This window comes from Trichechus manatus, unplaced genomic scaffold, assembly GCF_000243295.1.
Source record: "Trichechus manatus latirostris isolate Lorelei unplaced genomic scaffold, TriManLat1.0 scaffold00006, whole genome shotgun sequence".
Classification (NCBI taxonomy): Eukaryota; Metazoa; Chordata; class Mammalia; order Sirenia; family Trichechidae; genus Trichechus; species Trichechus manatus.
Genome location: NW_004443942.1, coordinates 4,541,955 through 4,549,955, shown reverse-complemented (window position 1 = coordinate 4,549,955; position 8,001 = coordinate 4,541,955). Strand labels below are relative to the sequence as shown.

At 44.8% G+C, this 8,001-nt stretch overlaps 1 protein-coding gene across 1 annotated transcript in view; it reads right to left on the bottom strand.

Moving 5' to 3' along the window:
• Window positions 1-8,001, bottom strand: part of PARVA (parvin alpha) — a 156,556-nt gene that overhangs the window by 148,280 nt on the left and 275 nt on the right. The window lies entirely within an intron of this gene.

The window sequence follows — 8,001 nt, the reverse complement described above, 5'->3', positions numbered from 1 at the left end:
AGGACACAGATTTTTTATTTATATAATATACATAGTGTACTCACAGTTATAAAAAAAAGAAAAAAGTTATATAAAGAAATAAACCAAAATGTCAGCAGTGATGATTTTTGGGTGTGTTGGAACTTTGCAAGATAGTCTTCTCTTTCTGTTTTTCCATAAATTCTATAAGTATGGGTCAACTGTACAATGGAGAGGAAAAAACCCTTTATTTAAAAAAGAAAATCAGATGCTGCTTGAAACGGCAAATGTTCTGTTATACATATTTCACCACAATAAAGTTTTTTTTAAAAAAAAACAGTAATAGGTGGGGAAAAGGGAATGGAACAGCTTTGGGGGAATTAAAGGAATTGTGAATCTCTTTAACAGTTTTGGTCTGCACATTTCTCCTATCTTCCCAGATCTTACAATGGGTCATTTCACTTTAGTCCTTCTTCATTTAAGCACTCTAACATGAATATATGCAAAGCAGTTTCCCCAAAGCAAGATTTTCTGGACTTAAACAAAACAAACTGGCCCCCACACTCTGTCTAGTCACCACCCTGAACCAGTGGGTCTCCTTCTTACAGGCGCACGTTCAACATGGCATGATTAGCTGCTCTCAGACTCTAGGACCCAAACCTCTGGTCTTGGGGGCCTTTGTGTGTTTGCCAAATAACAGGACTAACTAATAATGTTTTCCCACAAAGGGTAAACAGCTTCCTTTGGGGGCAGGGAGTAAAAGTGGGGGGAGCATTTTTTAAGACATGCACACCCAGAGCTAGAAGTTGGGGCTTGGATACAGTTAGAAGACCAGAAGAGTCACCTGAGGTTACAGCACAGTTCGGAGTAAGCTGGGGACTCCCTCAGTAAGAATAAGTTGCCCTTCCATGAGAAACAGTTAGTTACAAAACATATACGGAGCAACTGTTAAGAACCTAGCGCTATGCTAGGCATAGGTGATACAAACATGAGAACAAACACAACACCTGCCCTCATGAGGCTTACAGAGAAAAGGAAAGAGCAGGGACGAGAACCAAGGCCTAAGCCAGGAGAGGCTTCTCTGTCCTGGGTGCTCTGGGCCCCAGGCCAAGCCATCATTTGGATTTCCTGCTGACATCAGGCTGCAGAACATATTAAAAATTTAACAGGATGCTTACATCTTTTTTTAAGATTTTACTTTTTAAAGTATTTTCTTATTGCAGTCATTGTAAGGCTTTCTCCAGATGTTTTTTTTCCATGACAGTGAGTGGAGATTTTTAGATGCTTACAAACGTTTATATGAGGATTTCATCTCTTCTCCCGTACTAATAGCTAAAACATAATTATGAGCTATGCCTGTTAACCAAATAGAGATATTCCATGAGACAAGGAGACTGATTCCTAATATGGAGGTGTCCTTGGGCTGGAGCCCACTTATCCTGGTCTCCATCTCCTCCTCCTGACACAAAGGTGCCTTCATTAGTGGAGGAAAGAAAGAGATCTTTGTGATGATGTAATTCCCAGACCACCCTACGCAGACAATAAAATAGAATTTGAGAGAAGCCTGGTGAAATGAGAGCTCAGAAATCACCGTAGACCAGAGCTGCAAGGGCCCTAAGAGGTTATTTAGCTTAATCCTCTAATGCTAGAAATGAGCAAATCACACCAGAAAAGGGAAGAGGCTTGTTTAACATTACACAACCAGTTAGTGCTGGGGTATTTTCACCAAGGTAAATATGGGGACATTCATTCCATAGAAATTCCAGTGTCATTAGTATTAAATATTACACTAGGCAGGAGGGCTACAAGGAGGAGCGCTCCCACCACAGTGACACGCACACCCACAGATGCAGTGTGGCCAGTGCTATAAAGAGGTTACGAACAAGGTGCCGTGGGACCACAGAGAAGGAAGCGTCTCACTCTACTTGGGGGAGCGATGGAAGGCTGCATGCAGAAGGGGATATCCGAGTTGGGTCTTCATGAATGAACAGGAGTTTGTTGTATAGAGAAGGAAAGAAGATCATTGCGGAAATATGGGCCAGCATGCTTTAAAGTAAAGGCATGTGAAAGAATATGGTATATTTGGGGAATGAAGAATGGTTTGGTGTAGTTAAAGTGAGGGCTTCTTGGAAGGGAAACAGAGGAGATAAGACCAAACAGGTTTACTGTACTTGGAAACAGTTGTAAAGGCCTTGAATGCCATGCTAAGAAGTTTGTCCGGGGTGGGGGTGGGGGGAGGCTTATCTCTGTGTTTAAAAAAAAAACAACGTATTGGCAAAGGGATGAAGGATGGACTGAACAAAAAAGGACCAAAGACGGGGGACTAGTTGGGTGGCTACTGCAGTATTTCAGGTGTAAAATCCCAAAACCAAAACACCAAACTCACTGCTATCACATCAATTCTGAATCATGGTGGCCCCAAGTGTTACAGAGTAGAACTGTTCCATAGAGTTTTCTTGGCTGTAATCTTTATGGAAGCAGATCGCCAGGCCTTTCTTCTGTGGCGCTGCTGGGTGCCTTCAAACCACCAACCTTCCGGTTTAGTGGCCGAGAGTAAACATATGCATTACCCAAGAGGGTAAAATTAAAAACAAAGAAAGAAAGAAGACAAAAGAGCACTTATGAGGCCTGATTTAAGGCAGTGACATTTCGAAGGTAGAATCAGCAGAACTTGATGAAAGATGATTAGATGTGAGGGATGAAACAAAGCAGGGGTCGGCAGACTAGGGCCCACAGCCAAATCCAGTCTGCCACCTGCTTGTGGACAGCCCACACACTAAGAATGGCTTTACGTTTTTAAATGACTGAAAAAGAACAAAATAAAAATAATATTTTATAATGTGAAAATTATATGAAATTCAAATTTCAAAGTCCATAAATAAAGCTTTACTGGAACACAGTTACACTCATTCATTTACATATTGTCTATAGCTGCTTTCGAGCTATAAGCGCATAGTTAAATAGTTGCATCAGAGACCACAGGGCTCACAAAGCCTTAAATATTTACTATCTGGCCCTTTATGAAAAAGTTGTCAACCTCTAAAATAGAAGATGACCGCAACATTTCAACTTTAGGCAGCAGGGTGGGATGGTGGAGGAGGAGAAGTAGATTTGGGCAAGTGGGACAAATAGCAGTTTCAATGAGGGTATGTTGAATTTGAGGATCCTGTGAGACATCCAGGAGACAGTGGAAAAGATGTATATGGACTACGAGTGACAGATCTGGATTTGGGAATCATCAGTGGGAGGTGGTGATTAACTCCATAGGAGTAGATAACCCGGAGGCAGGTGGGGAGCAAACCAGGTAGAGTCAGAACCCCAGAAAACACTATTGAAGGGATAAAGAGAGTAAGAGAAGTCAGAGAAAGAGTCAGGAAAAAAACAGTCAAACACGGGACAAACTCAGCGGTGAAAAGGTCAAAACGGAGAAGATAATTTTAAGGAAAAGGGAAAGTTAAACAACATCAGATGCCTCCAAGATCTCAAGTTGGATCAGGACTGAAAGGGAGACAGTAGATTTTGGAGACCTCAGCCAGGGAAGTTTCACTTGAATAGTGGGAACAGAAGGAATCTCCACTTGGCTTCCAGGACTCCACACTCCCTGGGTTTCCCTCCTATTTCACTGGATGCTCCTTTTTGGTCTCTCTTGCTAGTTACCCCTCATCTTCCTCTCTCTCTCCTCCAGCCATAGTGACCTCCTTGCTAGTCCTCCATACACCAGATGCACTCCTGCCTCAGTGTCTTTGAACTTGCCATTCCCTCTGCCTACAATACTCTTTCCCAAGATGTACACATGGCTCTGTCTCCCCTCCTTTTGATGTTTACTCAAATATCCCTTCTCAGTGAGATCTTCCCTAGCCATCCCGTTTAAAACTGCCCACTATCTTCCACCCCACAACACTTCATTTCCCCTTTTCCTGCTTCATTTTGCTCGATAGCACTCATCACCACTCAAACAAAATACACGTTTTACTGATGTATCTTGTAAATTTTCTGTCTCCCCTACTAGGATGTAAGCTCCAGGAAGACAGGATTTTTGTCTGTTTTCGTCCTTTGTGATATTCTCCGCAGCTAGCACAGTGGCTGACATATGGTAGGCACTCAATAAATAATTGATGAAAGAATGGAAACAGTGGATTAGGAAGCAACTAGGAAATAAGAAAGAGGAAGTCAGTATAAACAACTCTCAAAACCTCTGGTCCCAAAAGAAAGAAAGAGATGCAGGTAGCTTAAGACGAAACCAGTACCAGAAGATTTTCTTTGAATGGAAAAGACTTGAGTGTATTTTTAGAATGTTAGGGGGAAAGAGAAGGAGCTCTAGTGGCGCAATGGTTAAGCGCTCAGCTGCTAACTGAAAGGTTGGTGGTTTGAACCCACCAGTGGCTCTGCGGAAGAAAAGACCTGGTGATCTGCTCCCTTAAAGATCACGGCCTAGGAAACCCTACAGGGCAGTTCTACTCTGTCACATAGAGTCGCTCTGAGTTGAAATCAACTCAATGGCACACAACAACAGCAGGGGGAAAGAGCGGCAAGGAGAAAACTGGGGATATCAGGAAAGAGATATCTGACTACGCCAGGTCTGGGAGGAAGCTGGGAGGAATGGCATCTTATGCATGAGGAGAAGGGATCTCCTTGGAAGGAACTAGGACAGGAAGGGAGCATGAAACGAAAGGTGTAAATATGGGTGGGACTGCAGGACTTGAAGGAACTCATACCTGGTACTCAAATTTCTGGTACTCAAGGTCTAGGGAAGGGTTTGTGTGGTGATGGTTTGGACTAAGCACTTTGAAAAATGAGAATGCAAGCTGCTTAGGAGAGAAAGAAAGGATTGTCCAGTAGTGCTGAGGGCTCAGTCCCCCTCTGCAAACCATAAATCTGTTAAGAAGTCAATGAGTAGGGGTTGGGGATTTTCCCCAGCAACAATGAACAGCCAATGAGAACCAAAATGGTAATTATTATTTTTATTATAAGAATTATTAAAGCCCCCCTTGGACACTTCAGGAACTAAAAAAAATTGCAGAACTCTGGGGGATAATAAAACAAATGCTGACCTGATTTGGGGTGCCTTTAGCCAGCAGGAGCCCTGGTGGGGTGGTGCACTGGTTAAGCACTCAGCTGTTAACCAAAAGGTTAGTGGTTCAAATCCCCCAGCCGCTCCATGGGAGAAAGATGTGGCAGTCTGCTTCCCTAAAGATTTACAGCCTTGGAAACCCTATGGGGGCAGTTCTACTCTGTCCTATAGGGTCACTATGAGTCAGAATCGACTCAACAGCAATGGGGGTTAGCTAGCAGATACAATTCAAGATGCTGTTCCTGGGAAGGCAAGTCTTGGAGACAGATTTGGAGGAACAAGGACAAAAAGTGTGCCTCTGGCAAGCAGACTCTGAAAGGCTAGTCTAAGAACCTACACAGGAGGGCCACATAAGGGAACTGGGAATCTAAGATGGTTGGTGGACCTTTGACAAGGAAAGCACTGGTCACTGCGGTCCAGCACACTCTCACCAAGAACAGGTCATTTCAGACCAACCCACTGCCTGCTTCCACTGGGCTCACAGAACCATCACCACGCAGCAGTGAGCAGCTGGAGCTGGGTGGTGCTGGGCCCCTTTAGAGAGGCATGTGCTCTTCAGATCACCAGTTGGCATTGCCTGGATTAGCTAATAGGCTGAATGAACAGGATCAGGGTTTAACAATTAAGTACAACAGGGATAAAAATAAGATCTTGCACTTGGTTTCAAAAACCCAATTGCGTAAATGAAAGACAGGAAAAAGGGTCTGGCTTAGCACCAACAAATATAAAAATGTCTTTGAGTAAGCTGATAGCAAGCTCAATGAGAGATAACTGTGTGATATAGTTGGCACAGTAAAGAAAAGCAAACTTACCTGCACTAATAGAATATGCTCTCTATGCTAGAACCAGTCCTGTTCCAATCTGGGCTGGCTGGATTAAAACACTAATGTACTATGTTGATTTCCAGTGGCGTAGTGGTTAAGAGCTTGGCTGCTAACCGAAAGGTCAGCAGCTCGAATCCACCAGCTGCTCCTTGGAAAGCCTATGAGGTAGTTCTACTCTGTCCTATAGGGTTGCTATGAGTTGGAATCAACTTGATGGCAACGGGTTTGGTTTTTTCGGTTTTATGCTGATTTCTGGACATTTCACTTTGAGAAGGTCTGCTAGTTATTCTCCACCTCCCACCTCCCCACTATGATCCATTCTCTCCCCTGCTCTGTAGCCCAAAGGAGTTGGCCCCTACATATTGCATCACCCAGATTTCCTTGTCCTGGTGGCTTCCCATGGGGTTCAGCCAATGAGAAGCATCAGCAGGAGACTAGAGGGCAGAGAGGGAGCATGTATAGAGTATTTCTTCTAGCACTCTCTCCCTGCTCCATCTCCATATTTCTGATGGTGGTTGTGTCCCGCTACAACTACAGTTCCTGTTGGGCAGCCCCTCTTCCATAGCTCCAGTTTTCAGTGGGTTCCATTTTTGTCTCCTTGTCCGTTCACACTTAGAGGTGATAATGGCTTGCAGCTATTGTTAGTCTCTAGGTGCCTCTGCATCCCTTCTTGGTTCCCTTAACTCTGCCCACACCTCTGTAAATAGTTTCTTCACTAAATTATTTCCAAAATCCCAGCTAAGTAACAGGATGTTGGCCTGGTGAAAGGAAGTCTCCACGGAACAAGCTGCTCAACTTTAAAAAGTTGGAAGGCCACCATCAGACTCATTCTTCTGGCTCCAAGAACAGAATACTAAGAGTTACACAGAGACCAACTCTTGGCTCAGTATGAAGTAAACTTTTCTAGAAAGTCGACAAAGGTGGGGTGAGCTCTCTTGGTAGGTCATGAGCTTCAGTAACTGAGTTGTCTAGTTTGGGGCTGAATGAGCCCATGTCATGAATGATGTAGGAAAGAGTTAGAAGGGTAGTCTAAAAGCGACAGCATTTCAAAGCCAGCATTTCATGATTTGCTACCAACTGTACACTACTCAACGTTTTATCAAAATAACCAAATTAGGGGGAAACATTTTGGGGGATTTTGGTGCTTCCCACTTCAACTAGAGAGTAAAAACCTAATTCTTCGTGTCAAGTTGGAGTTCTTTTCTACAGCACGAGATTTATTTTACATCTCAGCATCATAGCTTTCAAAACAGTGGTCCATCCCAAATTCTGATTCCCAAACCACTGAGCAGTCTATTAATTTTTTTTTAACCAAGCAACTCACATCACTAGTTCTTCTTTAGAACTGTCACCTCATTTTCCAAACCAAAAAACAGAACGCAAAGTCTGCCTACGGGGCAAAACACTTTACATGCAAACCGTTCTGGAAAAAAATGTGGCCTCAATTCACCCTAGTGGGAAGAAGAAAGTGGTTTTTGCAATAGCTCCTAACACCTGAGTTTATGGATGGGTCACAGCCCATGAAGCTAACTTTGTATCTAATCTGGGTTTACTCCTTGGGCGTGAGTTTATTATTTATTGCACTGCGGCACCGCTAGGACAGCTAGAAATTCACTCATTCATTCAGCAAACATTTTATGTTGATCTACTTCATTAATAGAGCCTTGCTGAGCCCTGGGGTCGGACAGAGATCCAAAGAGGCCAAGGTTGCATCCAGACTAAAGCAGGTCTAGAACGACCTGATTTCAAATGCCAATGAAGGTAAAGAGTGAGAGTGACGGCGCCCAGAAAAGTTGGAACAGAAACTTGGAAAACAGTAGCCTTAGGGCGCAGGGAAGGCGGAGACCTGGGGCCTACACGAGGACGCCACCTCCGGGCTGGGTCCGGCCCTGGGCTCCAGTCCGGCCACCTCCGCTAATGCCACGGCCTCCTCGGGCCACGCAGCGCCAGCCTCCAGCCCAGCAGGGGCTTCTGCCTTGTGCGAGGCCGAGGCTCTCCAACTTGGGCGCCGCCGGGCCTAGGAAAGCAGCGCGCTGGTCACGGAGGGCGGAGCGACGGCAACGGTAGCCCACCGGCCGCGAGGGCCGCAGAGCTGGACGCGCACGGCTCCCGCGCGACGTTCCCCGGCAAGCGCGCGCACGCCTTGCC